At 49.0% G+C, this 17,936-nt stretch overlaps 29 non-coding genes across 29 annotated transcripts; 14 read left to right on the plus strand and 15 right to left on the minus strand.

The window, feature by feature from the left end:
* Window positions 1–344: 344 nt before the first annotated feature.
* On the minus strand, window positions 345–416 carry Trnad-guc (transfer RNA aspartic acid (anticodon GUC)). Its single transcript has one exon. It is a non-coding gene; the product is annotated as a tRNA-Asp (tRNA).
* Window positions 417–7,182: 6,766 nt separating this feature from the next.
* Trnar-acg (transfer RNA arginine (anticodon ACG)) lies at window positions 7,183–7,255 on the plus strand. The gene has a single exon. It is a non-coding gene; the product is annotated as a tRNA-Arg (tRNA).
* A 783-nt stretch (window positions 7,256–8,038) lies between these two features.
* Window positions 8,039–8,110, minus strand: Trnad-guc (transfer RNA aspartic acid (anticodon GUC)). Its single transcript has one exon. It is a non-coding gene; the product is annotated as a tRNA-Asp (tRNA).
* Window positions 8,111–8,217: 107 nt separating this feature from the next.
* On the minus strand, window positions 8,218–8,309 carry Trnai-uau (transfer RNA isoleucine (anticodon UAU)). Its single transcript is given in 2 exon segments — window positions 8,218–8,253; window positions 8,272–8,309. It is a non-coding gene; the product is annotated as a tRNA-Ile (tRNA).
* Window positions 8,310–8,687: 378 nt separating this feature from the next.
* Window positions 8,688–8,760, plus strand: Trnar-acg (transfer RNA arginine (anticodon ACG)). Its single transcript has one exon. It is a non-coding gene; the product is annotated as a tRNA-Arg (tRNA).
* Window positions 8,761–9,047: 287 nt separating this feature from the next.
* Trnam-cau (transfer RNA methionine (anticodon CAU)) lies at window positions 9,048–9,119 on the plus strand. Its single transcript has one exon. It is a non-coding gene; the product is annotated as a tRNA-Met (tRNA).
* Window positions 9,120–9,543: 424 nt separating this feature from the next.
* Trnad-guc (transfer RNA aspartic acid (anticodon GUC)) lies at window positions 9,544–9,615 on the minus strand. The gene has a single exon. It is a non-coding gene; the product is annotated as a tRNA-Asp (tRNA).
* Window positions 9,616–9,722: 107 nt separating this feature from the next.
* Window positions 9,723–9,814, minus strand: Trnai-uau (transfer RNA isoleucine (anticodon UAU)). Its single transcript is given in 2 exon segments — window positions 9,723–9,758; window positions 9,777–9,814. It is a non-coding gene; the product is annotated as a tRNA-Ile (tRNA).
* Window positions 9,815–10,192: 378 nt separating this feature from the next.
* Trnar-acg (transfer RNA arginine (anticodon ACG)) lies at window positions 10,193–10,265 on the plus strand. The gene has a single exon. It is a non-coding gene; the product is annotated as a tRNA-Arg (tRNA).
* Window positions 10,266–10,552: 287 nt separating this feature from the next.
* Window positions 10,553–10,624, plus strand: Trnam-cau (transfer RNA methionine (anticodon CAU)). The gene has a single exon. It is a non-coding gene; the product is annotated as a tRNA-Met (tRNA).
* Window positions 10,625–11,048: 424 nt separating this feature from the next.
* Trnad-guc (transfer RNA aspartic acid (anticodon GUC)) lies at window positions 11,049–11,120 on the minus strand. Its single transcript has one exon. It is a non-coding gene; the product is annotated as a tRNA-Asp (tRNA).
* A 107-nt stretch (window positions 11,121–11,227) lies between these two features.
* Trnai-uau (transfer RNA isoleucine (anticodon UAU)) lies at window positions 11,228–11,319 on the minus strand. The gene is given in 2 exon segments: window positions 11,228–11,263; window positions 11,282–11,319. It is a non-coding gene; the product is annotated as a tRNA-Ile (tRNA).
* A 378-nt stretch (window positions 11,320–11,697) lies between these two features.
* Trnar-acg (transfer RNA arginine (anticodon ACG)) lies at window positions 11,698–11,770 on the plus strand. Its single transcript has one exon. It is a non-coding gene; the product is annotated as a tRNA-Arg (tRNA).
* A 287-nt stretch (window positions 11,771–12,057) lies between these two features.
* On the plus strand, window positions 12,058–12,129 carry Trnam-cau (transfer RNA methionine (anticodon CAU)). The gene has a single exon. It is a non-coding gene; the product is annotated as a tRNA-Met (tRNA).
* Window positions 12,130–12,553: 424 nt separating this feature from the next.
* Trnad-guc (transfer RNA aspartic acid (anticodon GUC)) lies at window positions 12,554–12,625 on the minus strand. The gene has a single exon. It is a non-coding gene; the product is annotated as a tRNA-Asp (tRNA).
* Window positions 12,626–12,732: 107 nt separating this feature from the next.
* Trnai-uau (transfer RNA isoleucine (anticodon UAU)) lies at window positions 12,733–12,824 on the minus strand. Its single transcript is given in 2 exon segments — window positions 12,733–12,768; window positions 12,787–12,824. It is a non-coding gene; the product is annotated as a tRNA-Ile (tRNA).
* Window positions 12,825–13,202: 378 nt separating this feature from the next.
* Window positions 13,203–13,275, plus strand: Trnar-acg (transfer RNA arginine (anticodon ACG)). Its single transcript has one exon. It is a non-coding gene; the product is annotated as a tRNA-Arg (tRNA).
* A 287-nt stretch (window positions 13,276–13,562) lies between these two features.
* On the plus strand, window positions 13,563–13,634 carry Trnam-cau (transfer RNA methionine (anticodon CAU)). The gene has a single exon. It is a non-coding gene; the product is annotated as a tRNA-Met (tRNA).
* Window positions 13,635–14,058: 424 nt separating this feature from the next.
* Trnad-guc (transfer RNA aspartic acid (anticodon GUC)) lies at window positions 14,059–14,130 on the minus strand. The gene has a single exon. It is a non-coding gene; the product is annotated as a tRNA-Asp (tRNA).
* A 107-nt stretch (window positions 14,131–14,237) lies between these two features.
* Window positions 14,238–14,329, minus strand: Trnai-uau (transfer RNA isoleucine (anticodon UAU)). The gene is given in 2 exon segments: window positions 14,238–14,273; window positions 14,292–14,329. It is a non-coding gene; the product is annotated as a tRNA-Ile (tRNA).
* A 378-nt stretch (window positions 14,330–14,707) lies between these two features.
* On the plus strand, window positions 14,708–14,780 carry Trnar-acg (transfer RNA arginine (anticodon ACG)). The gene has a single exon. It is a non-coding gene; the product is annotated as a tRNA-Arg (tRNA).
* Window positions 14,781–15,067: 287 nt separating this feature from the next.
* Window positions 15,068–15,139, plus strand: Trnam-cau (transfer RNA methionine (anticodon CAU)). The gene has a single exon. It is a non-coding gene; the product is annotated as a tRNA-Met (tRNA).
* Window positions 15,140–15,563: 424 nt separating this feature from the next.
* Trnad-guc (transfer RNA aspartic acid (anticodon GUC)) lies at window positions 15,564–15,635 on the minus strand. Its single transcript has one exon. It is a non-coding gene; the product is annotated as a tRNA-Asp (tRNA).
* A 107-nt stretch (window positions 15,636–15,742) lies between these two features.
* Window positions 15,743–15,834, minus strand: Trnai-uau (transfer RNA isoleucine (anticodon UAU)). The gene is given in 2 exon segments: window positions 15,743–15,778; window positions 15,797–15,834. It is a non-coding gene; the product is annotated as a tRNA-Ile (tRNA).
* A 378-nt stretch (window positions 15,835–16,212) lies between these two features.
* On the plus strand, window positions 16,213–16,285 carry Trnar-acg (transfer RNA arginine (anticodon ACG)). Its single transcript has one exon. It is a non-coding gene; the product is annotated as a tRNA-Arg (tRNA).
* Window positions 16,286–16,572: 287 nt separating this feature from the next.
* Trnam-cau (transfer RNA methionine (anticodon CAU)) lies at window positions 16,573–16,644 on the plus strand. The gene has a single exon. It is a non-coding gene; the product is annotated as a tRNA-Met (tRNA).
* Window positions 16,645–17,068: 424 nt separating this feature from the next.
* Window positions 17,069–17,140, minus strand: Trnad-guc (transfer RNA aspartic acid (anticodon GUC)). The gene has a single exon. It is a non-coding gene; the product is annotated as a tRNA-Asp (tRNA).
* A 107-nt stretch (window positions 17,141–17,247) lies between these two features.
* On the minus strand, window positions 17,248–17,339 carry Trnai-uau (transfer RNA isoleucine (anticodon UAU)). Its single transcript is given in 2 exon segments — window positions 17,248–17,283; window positions 17,302–17,339. It is a non-coding gene; the product is annotated as a tRNA-Ile (tRNA).
* A 378-nt stretch (window positions 17,340–17,717) lies between these two features.
* Window positions 17,718–17,790, plus strand: Trnar-acg (transfer RNA arginine (anticodon ACG)). The gene has a single exon. It is a non-coding gene; the product is annotated as a tRNA-Arg (tRNA).
* The last annotated feature ends 146 nt before the right edge of the window (window positions 17,791–17,936 follow it).

Genomic DNA, 17,936 nt, shown 5'->3' on the forward strand with positions numbered 1-17,936 from the left:
CAGCAAACCCAGTAATTCTGAAGTGTGAAGAATGCGAGAACCACTTCCTAAGATGTAGCATTTTTTAAGATTTTGCACCAACTACACTCCTTGATCGCAAAGTTAATGCTCTTACGACCCCCATACGCGCAACACTCGAACAGGTTTGTGAGATAAAAATCGCATCTCCCCGGCGGGGAATCGAACCCCGGTCTCCCGCATGACCGGCGGCGATACTAACCACTATACTACCGAGGATGCGATGTAAACAGGTGCCTGTGTGCGAGAGATATGGTGCAAGTAGCCGCAAACGTCCTACACTAAGTTCGGAGAGTGAAAAAGCAGCAATTAAAAATCGGATGTGCCTCCCCGGCGGGGAATCGAACCCCGGTCTCTCGCGTGACAGGCGGGGATACTAACCACTATACTACCGAGGAAGACGCAGCTAGCGTCTCGAATGCACAATTATGTTACTCAAATAGCTGATACATCTCAAACCTAGCCTCCTGTTGCTGTCAGAGACAGCTGCTAAGAAATAAAAGTATGCCCCAGGTGAGGCTCGAACTCACAACCCCGGCATTGCTCACGGCTACTGCCTTATAAGTACCGTGCGCTAACCAATTGCGCCACTTTTTTTTTTTTTTTTTTTTTGTTTTTCTTTTTTTTTTTTTTTTTTTGCCTTAACCACTTTTTTTTTTTTTTTTTTATTTTTTTTTAATTTTTTAAAGGAGAATAGAAGATTAACAGCATGAGGCGGGTGGAGGCAAAACGGGCAGGGGTCTGAGACTTGAGGCCTGGCCGTGATGTCTCCCCCCAGTCCCGTTGCTGTTGCTTCATTATAATATTCTTGACGGAGTATGGAAGCTATGCTTTGTGTTCATCCTACTCCTAAACCGATTGATCCTTCATTTTAGACAATAAATTTAGTTGATGTTGAGGAATTAGCAATTGAAGCTGATAGCTTGTAGCGTGTGCGGTATTTATTTAGTAGATATATATTATTCCCACTGCTTCTTGACAACAAAAAACATGCCTCTTTGTAGCAGAAAAGTAATCATGAAGCAATGGATGCTGATTGTGTATATTTGGTTGCTCATGTTCTAGTTTTTTTTTTTTTTTTATACTAGTTTGTTTGTTTTATTTTCGCTTTTTTTTTTTTTCTTGTAAGGGAAAGAAACTTCATTGAATGCAAAAAATAAGTGTTATGGTAAGGCACTATTGCCATAGCCTTATTGTCTTCTTGATAGGTATAATAATAATAAAAAAAAAAGGAGAAAAATCCTCTTCCATTAAAAGAATGAGACTTCCATATCTGTACCCTACGATGGTGATTTTTTGTTGTTTCTTGTTCTTATTTTTTTTTTTTTTTTCTTTTTAACGTTTTTTTTTTCCGGCTTCTGCTGTGGAAACGAAACAAAATAGCCTTCTGAGTTAGCAGAGTATAATTGATGGTTATATGAAGCTGGAAAATTGTAATTTTTTCTTTTTCCTGGTTTTTAGAAAAACAAGCGTCCATTCGCTTAAAGAAATGATTTGTGTTTATCTCAGCCGCATGTCAACCAATGCCCAGTCGCTCAAATACTATTTTTAGCATATTGCCGTAGTTCTTCTTGTGATCTTTATATTTCAGGGCTCTATAAAAAGCAAACTTCAAGTTCACGTAAAACTCAATGGAATTGTCAGATCCTAGGTGATTAATTACGTAGTTCACATAGTGTCCCATTAACCAGTGGACGGAGTTGTTTTTTGCTGCGGGAAAATAGCGAGTCTGAGGCCTGAGGAATGTCACAGGGGGAAAATTTTCTACCGAAGACCTCGTAAGAAATGCAAGTTGTTCTCTAATCCAATTGCAGATTTGTAGATTCCCACCGCACGTTAATCTGTGCACTAACGTATCTATCAGTTTGCATTTAAGACATAGATTCGTTTCGCCAATGCCGATTGCATGTAGCCTTTCATTAGTGCTGATGGTCCCATTCACTGTTTTATACCATGTTGATTTGACGTCGGATGGAAGACCACGCATATGAATATTTTCCCATATGGCGTCCCAATCAAAATGTGGGTATTTGCTTTCTAATTTGTTTCTCCCCTCCATTTTCCTTCGATGACACAGAATATCGCGGGCCGTGATCCGTCGTGAGTTGATTATGGCATTGCCAAGATAGCTGAGTTCCACGAAATATACTCGAACGTGCTGGAGCCGGTTATTGATTTTTTGCACATTCACCGGTGGCTGTAGACTTGCAGGCCTGACAACTTCAAATAATTTAGTTGTGATGCTGTCAGCGTGGTCGCTAAGGATAGTGGCGGTCCTTTTTATAAAAAGTGCAGACGCCTTATTTCTAATGTCAACTAAACCTAAACCTCCTTTCCTGGGATCTAAGGTCGCTGTTGTTGCAGCTACTCGGAATATTTCACCTCTCCACAGATAACTGGCAATGGTAGACATTATCTGTTTTCCAATCATTTTTGGTAACGGGAAGATCTGCGCTGTAAAGTAACCTTTGGAGAGGAGGCAGTTGTTAATGAAAAGTACCCTCTGAAACTGGTTCATATTACGGGAAAGGTTTTCTCTTGTTATTCCAAGAATTTGTCCTGACGTATTTCTCCAATTGATAGCTGCCATTTTCAATGGACAAGGCGTCAGCGTTATTCCCAGCGCTTTGCACTGGGTGACTTTTGTCGCCCAGGCTAATGTGGTGTGTTGAAAACCCCGTAGGTTTAAAAGTTTGCTTTTGTTTGCGTTGAGACTCGCTCCGGAGACGCTACAGTACTTCTTAATTAGTATGTCCAATTTCGAAATGTCTTCGGCATTACGCACTACGACTCCGACATCATCGGCATAGGCGTTTATAACAGTTCGGTGAGCAGATAATGTGAGGCCAGTCAGGGTGACATGAACACTGCGGAGAAAAGGCTCTAAAGACAGCACGAAGAGGAGCATTGAGAGGGGGCTGCCTTGAGGCACGCCACGCCTGATCTGGATCTGCTTTGTCCTCTGGCTGTTGACTGAGATACAAGCGCTGATTCCTGTTGCAATATTTCTAATCACACTTAGGACGCGCTCATTAAAACCTATTTTCTTCAGTGTGGCATTAAGGAATCTATGATCCACACGATCAAAAGCTTTCTGGAAGTCAATAAACATGATAGCACATTTGATATTGGTCACAGCAGTGATTGCAATTACATCTCTATATTCAGCTATGCTTTTAAAAATACTCCTATTTGGAACACATGACTGGTATGGGCTTACTATCTTTGTAGCGAGCTGTGAGAGTCTGTTGTTTATAATTCTGCCGATGATTTTATAATCAGAGTTTAACAGAGAGATAGGACGAAAGTTATTAAGGTTTGTTTTTGCAGTAGTTTTTGGAATGAGTACTATTGTACTCTCTTTAAAGACAGAAGGTATCTGTTTTCCCTGAAGTACCTCGTTTGTGATTCGGGTAAACATGTCACCAATCAAAGGCCAGTATCGTATATAAAATTCAACAGGCAAACCATCCGGTCCCGGTGATTTCTTCAAAGGAGACTTGCAGATGGTTCTGTAGATTTCTTCGTTAGGACACTCGACGAGAAGGTTTTCGTTTTCCTCGTCCGACACCTGAGGAGCTATGGAACTAAGGTAATCATCGAAGGACTCTTCACATACAGGACTGACTGAGTATAGGTCTTCGTAATACTTGTGCACTGCATTGACGATGTCTCTCTGAGTCGTGAGTGTCTCGCCATTTTCAGACTGAAGTCCATCGATGAAGGTGCGTCTCCTATTTCTTTCGTGCCTCAGTAGATGGTACAAGGAAGCATGTTCATCCTCCACGACTGTTTTAGCCTTTGATTTTATTTTCAGACCCTCCATCTGCTGTCTTTTAATGCTGAGCAATTTGGCCTTGGTTCGCTTGATATCTACCAGACGGATGTTGGAAGTGTCTGCCTGCTCGTATAGATTTCGCAGCATGGTGTAATAAAATTCTATGGAATTTTTCAAGTCTTTCGATCGTTGTGCACCATAATGGATGAGAACTTTTCGCAGTTTAGGCTTTGCCCTGTTGCACCACCAGTCTAGTACTGAGACATGCCTGTTTACGGAGCGGAGGCACATCGCCCACGCTTCTGTCAAACTTTCCTCGAGTCCGTCTTCCTGCATCAGTGACATGTTAAGGTGCCATTGACTTCTGAAACGACGAGTAGGTTGCGCAGTAAGGCTGACGGTAGCAAGCACGGCACTATGATCAGAAAAGTAGACAGGAGTCGTCTCCGCTTTAATGAAAGAGCTGACTAGACTTTGCGATATGTAGAGTCTGTCAATTCTACTTCGTGATTGAGGACCGATATATGTGAAAGCCACAAATGTGGGATACGTTATTTCCCAAGCATCTTTAAGCTGTAAAACAGTGACAAAACGCTTCAATTCATTGCAGTTATTAAAATTTGGAACCTGGTCTTTTTTATTGATCACACAATTAAAATCACCGCCGATTATAAGATCCGTTGGGTTTTTCCGCAATAAATAAATGATCTCGTCTTTAAAGAACTGTGCTCTTGCCATTCTATTGGATGTGCCGGAAGGGGCATACAGATTGATAAGAGTAAAACCAAAGACTTTTATACCTATCGCTCTGCCGGATTCCAATCTTTCAATATCTGTGACAGGAATCCCCTCCCTGACTAAAATTGCTGTCCCTATGTTAGTGTCAAGCGAGACATTTGAAATAGACAAATATCCTGGCACTGTAAGGTTAGTGAGAACAACTTCTTGTAGGAAAACAATGTCCGTCCCTGACTCATATAGGTACTCTTTGAGCGCCGCAATTTTAGTCGTCGATGTAATCCTGTTAATATTGATAGTTGCAAAAGTATACGCCTGGGACATTTAGTTTACATAAAAATGTACATAAAGGAATAAAAAAAAAAAAAATTTGTAAAATAATGAGAAAAACAGGGAGCTGTGTCGCTTCTAGAAGGGATAAAATATTCCACGTCAACAAGCACCTGCAAGAATAATCTACAGAAAAATACCTATGAGTATGGAAAATACATGAACCACTGCGTTTGGTTCCTCCGAAAAATGACTAAGACAATAGGACAATCAGAACATAAAGCGGTTCAACGATATTTTTTTCCCCTTTTTTTTTTTTTTTTGTTGAAATGTGATCCTCAGTTTGGTGGAGTATTCCTAAGTTCTCGGGTTTTAGTTTTGCAGAGGGGCTTTCCATCACTAATGGTACTTGAAGGTACATCCTTAGGTTTTTCCGTAATAATTTCATACAGGACATTCTTGGCCGTTGCGTCATCTTTTCCAGGTTGTTGTTTGCTTTGGTTACGGGAAGCTTTGAGATTAGGTTGCGGTTTGAGTCTACGTCTTTGGACATCGTGGTTCAACGCACCGTCCTTCGCGTTGTCTATCTTCACCGCCGTTGAGACCGAAGCTGCCTCAACAGTGTCCTGTTCATGACGTCCACTTCCTTGTCCTTCCGGCACTAACTCCAGGGCACTGACTGAATCGGTTGGTTGGGGGTCGGTGAGTTCGTGAATGCGGTTCTGCTCCGTCACCTCATGGGGTTCGGAGTGCGGCACGTCCGTCGCCGCGACAACCGTTACTGCTTCGCCTCCGTGGTCGGTTGGTACCTGTGCGGCAGCCGACAGCGGTTGGGTTGTCTTAGCCGCTGTCGTCATTTCCATACATGTACCGTCTGTTTCCTCTAACACATCTGCGTCACACTGCTTCTGTTTGCGGGTGGAGGGGGAGTTGCGGGAGGACTCGCCGTCCGAGCCGTCATCAGTCACCTCCAACGGTCGTTTCTTATTCTGAAGATCGCATTCGGGAACAGAAGGGTGACTTGTTATTACTTGCAGAGGTGGGAACTCTGTGTTAGTTACAGCGGGCATTGTAGAAGTACCTGCACCACTGTCATTAGCAGAAGGAGGGGAGTTGCTGCTTGGTAAGACGTCGCTAAGGGTCAATTTTTGACGCTGTGTTAGATTATTCCGGAGGACAAAAACACGGCGTGGACAATCTTGTCTAAAATGACCTGTCTCGTTACAAATATTACACGTACGCTCCTGTCCAGAATAAACAACATGTGCTTTATGACCTGCAACAGATATATGGGACGGAATATTGGCTTTCACCTCCATTTCGACGGACCTAATGCCATTATAACACTGTATCTTGTACAGCTTCGACCATCTTTCGTTATAGATGGATTTAACTTCCCCATATTTAGATAGAGCGTCTTTGATCAACTGATTGTCAACTTCGATAGGAACGTTCAAAATCCTCACATTGGTGTACATGATATCAGCTTTTCGTACAGAAACATTACTTGTTGAACCATCTCGATGAACAAATTCAACAGAATTACCCCATTTTGCAATTAACTTATCGACAGTCACGGAGTTCAGAAATTTAACATAAACACAGTATTTTTCAGCATCTAACTGCGTGGTGTGAACAGAGTCAGAATTGATACAGATTACCTCGGTGAGCCAGTCATGGATCTCCAGTGCAGTGGGTTGGACCGGCCGGGTTTCCTTCTCGAACGAGAAGACTAACGTATTCTTCCTGACGGTGTCAGACATGATCTTCTGTGCCGACGAAATTCCGGTACAAACCGAAATCGCGACGAAGAACGAAACGGAGAATGGACAATAACGCTTCACAAACACTTATCAGGACCACCAAATGCAATAACACTACGAAAATGCACAGACAGTTGTACGTAAACACAAAACACCGGCGATTGCGCTAGCGTGTGCGGAGCAAGCAACAAGCACGTCCGACCGCGGCGACGGCTAAAGCCAGAATACCACTGGGGCTACGACACAGTGTTCTCAGTTAGCGGTATTCACTTTGCTGCAAACCAGTGGTGGCCACAGAAACATACGATCGCCACCTGATGCCATACTGCGACTTTGGCACCTGACTACCAATGCTTCGTGCTATTCTTGTTTCATATGCTACGCTTACATGCACATCAACCGGCTCTGGTCGTCGAGAAAACGCGGGAAAACGCGCGCCTTGCCTTCTGCTACCTGTCGAACAGCGAGAGCAGATGCGTGGCAAGCTCTAAGCTCTGCAGGCGCACTGCGGCCACGCAGCTGGACGAGAGGTACCTTCCTTGGGAGCTTGCTCAGCCATGGAGAACACGTTTCTTCGCCAATTGCACTTGCCTCGTAGAAAGAAATGCTGCCACTGGCCCTGTGGCGCAACGGATAACGCGTCTGACTACGGATCAGAAGATTCCAGGTTCGAATCCTGGCAGGGTCGGCATTTTGTTGGTTGCCGACGCGTAGCTGGGCAGTGGATTTCGTATGTCGACGCATCGTGGAGTGCTTTGTTACTCCTGTGCATCTCGCAGCTGCATGTCGAGTCAATCGTGGTAAATATCGCAGCCTGCAAGCGTCAGCGTAGCGTCAGTCGAGCAAAGTCGAGACAAGTCAAGCTGAGAGCTGTGGGAGATGATACGCAATTAAGTACAGGCGTGTGAAAGCGACGCAGACAACGCTTTCCAAGTGTCCCACGTCACGTGGCGAAGAGCCAGCGCAACCCCAGCCAGCAGAGTGGCGCAGTGGAAGCGTGCTGGGCCCATAACCCACAGGTCCGTGGATCGAAACCACGCTCTGCTAAAATTATTTCTTTTGCAGACTGTGTCGAGCTCGATTATTACGCCCACAGCGTCGGCTGGGGTGCCTTGATTCAGCGTTAACAGCAAACCCAGTAATTCTGAAGTGTGAAGAATGCGAGAACCACTTCCTAAGATGTAGCATTTTTTAAGATTTTGCACCAACTACACTCCTTGATCGCAAAGTTAATGCTCTTACGACCCCCATACGCGCAACACTCGAACGGGTTTGTGAGATAAAAATCGCATCTCCCCGGCGGGGAATCGAACCCCGGTCTCCCGCGTGACCGGCGGCGATACTAACCACTATACTACCGAGGATGCGATGTAAACAGGTGCCTGTGTGCGAGAGATATGGTGCAAGTAGCCGCAAACGTCCTACACTAAGTTCGGAGAGTGAAAAAGCAGCAATTAAAAATCGGATGTGCCTCCCCGGCGGGGAATCGAACCCCGGTCTCCCGCGTGACAGGCGGGGATACTAACCACTATACTACCGAGGAAGACGCAGCTAGCGTCTCGAATGCACAATTATGTTACTCAAATAGCTGATACATCTCAAACCTAGCCTCCTGTTGCTGTCAGAGACAGCTGCTAAGAAATAAAAGTATGCCCCAGGTGAGGCTCGAACTCACAACCCCGGCATTGCTCACGGCTACTGCCTTATAAGTACCGTGCGCTAACCAATTGCGCCACTGTGGCTACGACACAGTGTTCTCAGTTAGCGGTATTCACTTTGCTGCAAACCAGTGGTGGCCACAGAAACATACGATCGCCACCTGATGCCATACTGCGACTTTGGCACCTGACTACCAATGCTTCGTGCTATTCTTGTTTCATATGCTACGCTTACATGCACATCAACCGGCTCTGGTCGTCGAGAAAACGCGGGAAAACGCGCGCCTTGCCTTCTGCTACCTGTCGAACAGCGAGAGCAGATGCGTGGCAAGCTCTAAGCTCTGCAGGCGCACTGCGGCCACGCAGCTGGACGAGAGGTACCTTCCTTGGGAGCTTGCTCAGCCATGGAGAACACGTTTCTTCGCCAATTGCACTTGCCTCGTAGAAAGAAATGCTGCCACTGGCCCTGTGGCGCAACGGATAACGCGTCTGACTACGGATCAGAAGATTCCAGGTTCGAATCCTGGCAGGGTCGGCATTTTGTTGGTTGCCGACGCGTAGCTGGGCAGTGGATTTCGTATGTCGACGCATCGTGGAGTGCTTTGTTACTCCTGTGCATCTCGCAGCTGCATGTCGAGTCAATCGTGGTAAATATCGCAGCCTGCAAGCGTCAGCGTAGCGTCAGTCGAGCAAAGTCGAGACAAGTCAAGCTGAGAGCTGTGGGAGATGATACGCAATTAAGTACAGGCGTGTGAAAGCGACGCAGACAACGCTTTCCAAGTGTCCCACGTCACGTGGCGAAGAGCCAGCGCAACCCCAGCCAGCAGAGTGGCGCAGTGGAAGCGTGCTGGGCCCATAACCCAGAGGTCCGTGGATCGAAACCACGCTCTGCTAAAATTATTTCTTTTGCAGACTGTGTCGAGCTCGATTATTACGCCCACAGCGTCGGCTGGGGTGCCTTGATTCAGCGTTAACAGCAAACCCAGTAATTCTGAAGTGTGAAGAATGCGAGAACCACTTCCTAAGATGTAGCATTTTTTAAGATTTTGCACCAACTACACTCCTTGATCGCAAAGTTAATGCTCTTACGACCCCCATACGCGCAACACTCGAACGGGTTTGTGAGATAAAAATCGCATCTCCCCGGCGGGGAATCGAACCCCGGTCTCCCGCGTGACCGGCGGCGATACTAACCACTATACTACCGAGGATGCGATGTAAACAGGTGCCTGTGTGCGAGAGATATGGTGCAAGTAGCCGCAAACGTCCTACACTAAGTTCGGAGAGTGAAAAAGCAGCAATTAAAAATCGGATGTGCCTCCCCGGCGGGGAATCGAACCCCGGTCTCCCGCGTGACAGGCGGGGATACTAACCACTATACTACCGAGGAAGACGCAGCTAGCGTCTCGAATGCACAATTATGTTACTCAAATAGCTGATACATCTCAAACCTAGCCTCCTGTTGCTGTCAGAGACAGCTGCTAAGAAATAAAAGTATGCCCCAGGTGAGGCTCGAACTCACAACCCCGGCATTGCTCACGGCTACTGCCTTATAAGTACCGTGCGCTAACCAATTGCGCCACTGGGGCTACGACACAGTGTTTTCAGTTAGCGGTATTCACTTTGCTGCAAACCAGTGGTGGCCACAGAAACATACGATCGCCACCTGATGCCATACTGCGACTTTGGCACCTGACTACCAATGCTTCGTGCTATTCTTGTTTCATATGCTACGCTTACATGCACATCAACCGGCTCTGGTCGTCGAGAAAACGCGGGAAAACGCGCGCCTTGCCTTCTGCTACCTGTCGAACAGCGAGAGCAGATGCGTGGCAAGCTCTAAGCTCTGCAGGCGCACTGCGGCCACGCAGCTGGACGAGAGGTACCTTCCTTGGGAGCTTGCTCAGCCATGGAGAACACGTTTCTTCGCCAATTGCACTTGCCTCGTAGAAAGAAATGCTGCCACTGGCCCTGTGGCGCAACGGATAACGCGTCTGACTACGGATCGGAAGATTCCAGGTTCGAATCCTGGCAGGGTCGGCATTTTGTTGGTTGCCGACGCGTAGCTGGGCAGTGGATTTCGTATGTCGACGCATCGTGGAGTGCTTTGTTACTCCTGTGCATCTCGCAGCTGCATGTCGAGTCAATCGTGGTAAATATCGCAGCCTGCAAGCGTCAGCGTAGCGTCAGTCGAGCAAAGTCGAGACAAGTCAAGCTGAGAGCTGTGGGAGATGATACGCAATTAAGTACAGGCGTGTGAAAGCGACGCAGACAACGCTTTCCAAGTGTCCCACGTCACGTGGCGAAGAGCCAGCGCAACCCCAGCCAGCAGAGTGGCGCAGTGGAAGCGTGCTGGGCCCATAACCCAGAGGTCCGTGGATCGAAACCACGCTCTGCTAAAATTATTTCTTTTGCAGACTGTGTCGAGCTCGATTATTACGCCCACAGCGTCGGCTGGGGTGCCTTGATTCAGCGTTAACAGCAAACCCAGTAATTCTGAAGTGTGAAGAATGCGAGAACCACTTCCTAAGATGTAGCATTTTTTAAGATTTTGCACCAACTACACTCCTTGATCGCAAAGTTAATGCTCTTACGACCCCCATACGCGCAACACTCGAACGGGTTTGTGAGATAAAAATCGCATCTCCCCGGCGGGGAATCGAACCCCGGTCTCCCGCGTGAGCGGCGGCGATACTAACCACTATACTACCGAGGATGCGATGTAAACAGGTGCCTGTGTGCGAGAGATATGGTGCAAGTAGCCGCAAACGTCCTACACTAAGTTCGGAGAGTGAAAAAGCAGCAATTAAAAATCGGATGTGCCTCCCCGGCGGGGAATCGAACCCCGGTCTCCCGCGTGACAGGCGGGGATACTAACCACTATACTACCGAGGAAGACGCAGCTATCGTCTCGAATGCACAATTATGTTACTCAAATAGCTGATACATCTCAAACCTAGCCTCCTGTTGCTGTCAGAGACAGCTGCTAAGAAATAAAAGTATGCCCCAGGTGAGGCTCGAACTCACAACCCCGGCATTGCTCACGGCTACTGCCTTATAAGTACCGTGCGCTAACCAATTGCGCCACTGGGGCTACGACACAGTGTTTTCAGTTAGCGGTATTCACTTTGCTGCAAACCAGTGGTGGCCACAGAAACATACGATCGCCACCTGATGCCATACTGCGACTTTGGCACCTGACTACCAATGCTTCGTGCTATTCTTGTTTCATATGCTACGCTTACATGCACATCAACCGGCTCTGGTCGTCGAGAAAACGCGGGAAAACGCGCGCCTTGCCTTCTGCTACCTGTCGAACAGCGAGAGCAGATGCGTGGCAAGCTCTAAGCTCTGCAGGCGCACTGCGGCCACGCAGCTGGACGAGAGGTACCTTCCTTGGGAGCTTGCTCAGCCATGGAGAACACGTTTCTTCGCCAATTGCACTTGCCTCGTAGAAAGAAATGCTGCCACTGGCCCTGTGGCGCAACGGATAACGCGTCTGACTACGGATCAGAAGATTCCAGGTTCGAATCCTGGCAGGGTCGGCATTTTGTTGGTTGCCGACGCGTAGCTGGGCAGTGGATTTCGTATGTCGACGCATCGTGGAGTGCTTTGTTACTCCTGTGCATCTCGCAGCTGCATGTCGAGTCAATCGTGGTAAATATCGCAGCCTGCAAGCGTCAGCGTAGCGTCAGTCGAGCAAAGTCGAGACAAGTCAAGCTGAGAGCTGTGGGAGATGATACGCAATTAAGTACAGGCGTGTGAAAGCGACGCAGACAACGCTTTCCAAGTGTCCCACGTCACGTGGCGAAGAGCCAGCGCAACCCCAGCCAGCAGAGTGGCGCAGTGGAAGCGTGCTGGGCCCATAACCCAGAGGTCCGTGGATCGAAACCACGCTCTGCTAAAATTATTTCTTTTGCAGACTGTGTCGAGCTCGATTATTACGCCCACAGCGTCGGCTGGGGTGCCTTGATTCAGCGTTAACAGCAAACCCAGTAATTCTGAAGTGTGAAGAATGCGAGAACCACTTCCTAAGATGTAGCATTTTTTAAGATTTTGCACCAACTACACTCCTTGATCGCAAAGTTAATGCTCTTACGACCCCCATACGCGCAACACTCGAACGGGTTTGTGAGATAAAAATCGCATCTCCCCGGCGGGGAATCGAACCCCGGTCTCCCGCGTGAGCGGCGGCGATACTAACCACTATACTACCGAGGATGCGATGTAAACAGGTGCCTGTGTGCGAGAGATATGGTGCAAGTAGCCGCAAACGTCCTACACTAAGTTCGGAGAGTGAAAAAGCAGCAATTAAAAATCGGATGTGCCTCCCCGGCGGGGAATCGAACCCCGGTCTCCCGCGTGACAGGCGGGGATACTAACCACTATACTACCGAGGAAGACGCAGCTATCGTCTCGAATGCACAATTATGTTACTCAAATAGCTGATACATCTCAAACCTAGCCTCCTGTTGCTGTCAGAGACAGCTGCTAAGAAATAAAAGTATGCCCCAGGTGAGGCTCGAACTCACAACCCCGGCATTGCTCACGGCTACTGCCTTATAAGTACCGTGCGCTAACCAATTGCGCCACTGGGGCTACGACACAGTGTTTTCAGTTAGCGGTATTCACTTTGCTGCAAACCAGTGGTGGCCACAGAAACATACGATCGCCACCTGATGCCATACTGCGACTTTGGCACCTGACTACCAATGCTTCGTGCTATTCTTGTTTCATATGCTACGCTTACATGCACATCAACCGGCTCTGGTCGTCGAGAAAACGCGGGAAAACGCGCGCCTTGCCTTCTGCTACCTGTCGAACAGCGAGAGCAGATGCGTGGCAAGCTCTAAGCTCTGCAGGCGCACTGCGGCCACGCAGCTGGACGAGAGGTACCTTCCTTGGGAGCTTGCTCAGCCATGGAGAACACGTTTCTTCGCCAATTGCACTTGCCTCGTAGAAAGAAATGCTGCCACTGGCCCTGTGGCGCAACGGATAACGCGTCTGACTACGGATCAGAAGATTCCAGGTTCGAATCCTGGCAGGGTCGGCATTTTGTTGGTTGCCGACGCGTAGCTGGGCAGTGGATTTCGTATGTCGACGCATCGTGGAGTGCTTTGTTACTCCTGTGCATCTCGCAGCTGCATGTCGAGTCAATCGTGGTAAATATCGCAGCCTGCAAGCGTCAGCGTAGCGTCAGTCGAGCAAAGTCGAGACAAGTCAAGCTGAGAGCTGTGGGAGATGATACGCAATTAAGTACAGGCGTGTGAAAGCGACGCAGACAACGCTTTCCAAGTGTCCCACGTCACGTGGCGAAGAGCCAGCGCAACCCCAGCCAGCAGAGTGGCGCAGTGGAAGCGTGCTGGGCCCATAACCCAGAGGTCCGTGGATCGAAACCACGCTCTGCTAAAATTATTTCTTTTGCAGACTGTGTCGAGCTCGATTATTACGCCCACAGCGTCGGCTGGGGTGCCTTGATTCAGCGTTAACAGCAAACCCAGTAATTCTGAAGTGTGAAGAATGCGAGAACCACTTCCTAAGATGTAGCATTTTTTAAGATTTTGCACCAACTACACTCCTTGATCGCAAAGTTAATGCTCTTACGACCCCCATACGCGCAACACTCGAACGGGTTTGTGAGATAAAAATCGCATCTCCCCGGCGGGGAATCGAACCCCGGTCTCCCGCGTGAGCGGCGGCGATACTAACCACTATACTACCGAGGATGCGATGTAAACAGGTGCCTGTGTGCGAGAGATATGGTGCAAGTAGCCGCAAACGTCCTACACTAAGTTCGGAGAGTGAAAAAGCAGCAATTAAAAATCGGATGTGCCTCCCCGGCGGGGAATCGAACCCCGGTCTCCCGCGTGACAGGCGGGGATACTAACCACTATACTACCGAGGAAGACGCAGCTATCGTCTCGAATGCACAATTATGTTACTCAAATAGCTGATACATCTCAAACCTAGCCTCCTGTTGCTGTCAGAGACAGCTGCTAAGAAATAAAAGTATGCCCCAGGTGAGGCTCGAACTCACAACCCCGGCATTGCTCACGGCTACTGCCTTATAAGTACCGTGCGCTAACCAATTGCGCCACTGGGGCTACGACACAGTGTTTTCAGTTAGCGGTATTCACTTTGCTGCAAACCAGTGGTGGCCACAGAAACATACGATCGCCACCTGATGCCATACTGCGACTTTGGCACCTGACTACCAATGCTTCGTGCTATTCTTGTTTCATATGCTACGCTTACATGCACATCAACCGGCTCTGGTCGTCGAGAAAACGCGGGAAAACGCGCGCCTTGCCTTCTGCTACCTGTCGAACAGCGAGAGCAGATGCGTGGCAAGCTCTAAGCTCTGCAGGCGCACTGCGGCCACGCAGCTGGACGAGAGGTACCTTCCTTGGGAGCTTGCTCAGCCATGGAGAACACGTTTCTTCGCCAATTGCACTTGCCTCGTAGAAAGAAATGCTGCCACTGGCCCTGTGGCGCAACGGATAACGCGTCTGACTACGGATCAGAAGATTCCAGGTTCGAATCCTGGCAGGGTCGGCATTTTGTTGGTTGCCGACGCGTAGCTGGGCAGTGGATTTCGTATGTCGACGCATCGTGGAGTGCTTTGTTACTCCTGTGCATCTCGCAGCTGCATGTCGAGTCAATCGTGGTAAATATCGCAGCCTGCAAGCGTCAGCGTAGCGTCAGTCGAGCAAAGTCGAGACAAGTCAAGCTGAGAGCTGTGGGAGATGATACGCAATTAAGTACAGGCGTGTGAAAGCGACGCAGACAACGCTTTCCAAGTGTCCCACGTCACGTGGCGAAGAGCCAGCGCAACCCCAGCCAGCAGAGTGGCGCAGTGGAAGCGTGCTGGGCCCATAACCCAGAGGTCCGTGGATCGAAACCACGCTCTGCTAAAATTATTTCTTTTGCAGACTGTGTCGAGCTCGATTATTACGCCCACAGCGTCGGCTGGGGTGCCTTGATTCAGCGTTAACAGCAAACCCAGTAATTCTGAAGTGTGAAGAATGCGAGAACCACTTCCTAAGATGTAGCATTTTTTAAGATTTTGCACCAACTACACTCCTTGATCGCAAAGTTAATGCTCTTACGACCCCCATACGCGCAACACTCGAACGGGTTTGTGAGATAAAAATCGCATCTCCCCGGCGGGGAATCGAACCCCGGTCTCCCGCGTGAGCGGCGGCGATACTAACCACTATACTACCGAGGATGCGATGTAAACAGGTGCCTGTGTGCGAGAGATATGGTGCAAGTAGCCGCAAACGTCCTACACTAAGTTCGGAGAGTGAAAAAGCAGCAATTAAAAATCGGATGTGCCTCCCCGGCGGGGAATCGAACCCCGGTCTCCCGCGTGACAGGCGGGGATACTAACCACTATACTACCGAGGAAGACGCAGCTATCGTCTCGAATGCACAATTATGTTACTCAAATAGCTGATACATCTCAAACCTAGCCTCCTGTTGCTGTCAGAGACAGCTGCTAAGAAATAAAAGTATGCCCCAGGTGAGGCTCGAACTCACAACCCCGGCATTGCTCACGGCTACTGCCTTATAAGTACCGTGCGCTAACCAATTGCGCCACTGGGGCTACGACACAGTGTTTTCAGTTAGCGGTATTCACTTTGCTGCAAACCAGTGGTGGCCACAGAAACATACGATCGCCACCTGATGCCATACTGCGACTTTGGCACCTGACTACCAATGCTTCGTGCTATTCTTGTTTCATATGCTACGCTTACATGCACATCAACCGGCTCTGGTCGTCGAGAAAACGCGGGAAAACGCGCGCCTTGCCTTCTGCTACCTGTCGAACAGCGAGAGCAGATGCGTGGCAAGCTCTAAGCTCTGCAGGCGCACTGCGGCCACGCAGCTGGACGAGAGGTACCTTCCTTGGGAGCTTGCTCAGCCATGGAGAACACGTTTCTTCGCCAATTGCACTTGCCTCGTAGAAAGAAATGCTGCCACTGGCCCTGTGGCGCAACGGATAACGCGTCTGACTACGGATCAGAAGATTCCAGGTTCGAATCCTGGCAGGGTCGGCATTTTGTTGGTTGCCGACGCGTAGCTGGGCAGTGGATTTCGTATGTCGACGCATCGTGGAGTGCTTTGTTACTCCTGTGCATCTCGCAGCTGCATGTCGAGTCAATCGTGGTAAATATCGCAGCCTGCAAGCGTCAGCGTAGCGTCAGTCGAGCAAAGTCGAGACAAGTCAAGCTGAGAGCTGTGGGAGATGATACGCAATTAAGTACAGGCGTGTGAAAGCGACGCAGACAACGCTTTCCAAGTGTCCCACGTCACGTGGCGAAGAGCCAGCGCAACCCCAGCCAGCAGAGTGGCGCAGTGGAAGCGTGCTGGGCCCATAACCCAGAGGTCCGTGGATCGAAACCACGCTCTGCTAAAATTATTTCTTTTGCAGACTGTGTCGAGCTCGATTATTACGCCCACAGCGTCGGCTGGGGTGCCTTGATTCAGCGTTAACAGCAAACCCAGTAATTCTGAAGTGTGAAGAATGCGAGAACCACTTCCTAAGATGTAGCATTTTTTAAGATTTTGCACCAACTACACTCCTTGATCGCAAAGTTAATGCTCTTACGACCCCCATACGCGCAACACTCGAACAGGTTTGTGAGATAAAAATCGCATCTCCCCGGCGGGGAATCGAACCCCGGTCTCCCGCGTGACCGGCGGCGATACTAACCACTATACTACCGAGGATGCGATGTAAACAGGTGCCTGTGTGCGAGAGATATGGTGCAAGTAGCCGCAAACGTCCTACACTAAGTTCGGAGAGTGAAAAAGCAGCAATTAAAAATCGGATGTGCCTCCCCGGCGGGGAATCGAACCCCGGTCTCCCGCGTGACAGGCGGGGATACTAACCACTATACTACCGAGGAAGACGCAGCTAGCGTCTCGAATGCACAATTATGTTACTCAAATAGCTGATACATCTCAAACCTAGCCTCCTGTTGCTGTCAGAGACAGCTGCTAAGAAATAAAAGTATGCCCCAGGTGAGGCTCGAACTCACAACCCCGGCATTGCTCACGGCTACTGCCTTATAAGTACCGTGCGCTAACCAATTGCGCCACTGGGGCTACGACACAGTGTTCTCAGTTAGCGGTATTCACTTTGCTGCAAACCAGTGGTGGCCACAGAAACATACGATCGCCACCTGATGCCATACTGCGACTTTGGCACCTGACTACCAATGCTTCGTGCTATTCTTGTTTCATATGCTACGCTTACATGCACATCAACCGGCTCTGGTCGTCGAGAAAACGCGGGAAAACGCGCGCCTTGCCTTCTGCTACCTGTCGAACAGCGAGAGCAGATGCGTGGCAAGCTCTAAGCTCTGCAGGCGCACTGCGGCCACGCAGCTGGACGAGAGGTACCTTCCTTGGGAGCTTGCTCAGCCATGGAGAACACGTTTCTTCGCCAATTGCACTTGCCTCGTAGAAAGAAATGCTGCCACTGGCCCTGTGGCGCAACGGATAACGCGTCTGACTACGGATCAGAAGATTCCAGGTTCGAATCCTGGCAGGGTCGGCATTTTGTTGGTTGCCGACGCGTAGCTGGGCAGTGGATTTCGTATGTCGACGCATCGTGGAGTGCTTTGTTACTCCTGTGCATCTCGCAGCTGCATGTCGAGTCAATCGTGGTAAATATCGCAGCCTGCAAGCGTCAGCGTAGCG

The sequence above is a fragment of the Schistocerca serialis genome, chromosome 9 (assembly GCF_023864345.2).
Source record: "Schistocerca serialis cubense isolate TAMUIC-IGC-003099 chromosome 9, iqSchSeri2.2, whole genome shotgun sequence".
Taxonomy (NCBI): domain Eukaryota; kingdom Metazoa; phylum Arthropoda; class Insecta; order Orthoptera; family Acrididae; genus Schistocerca; species Schistocerca serialis.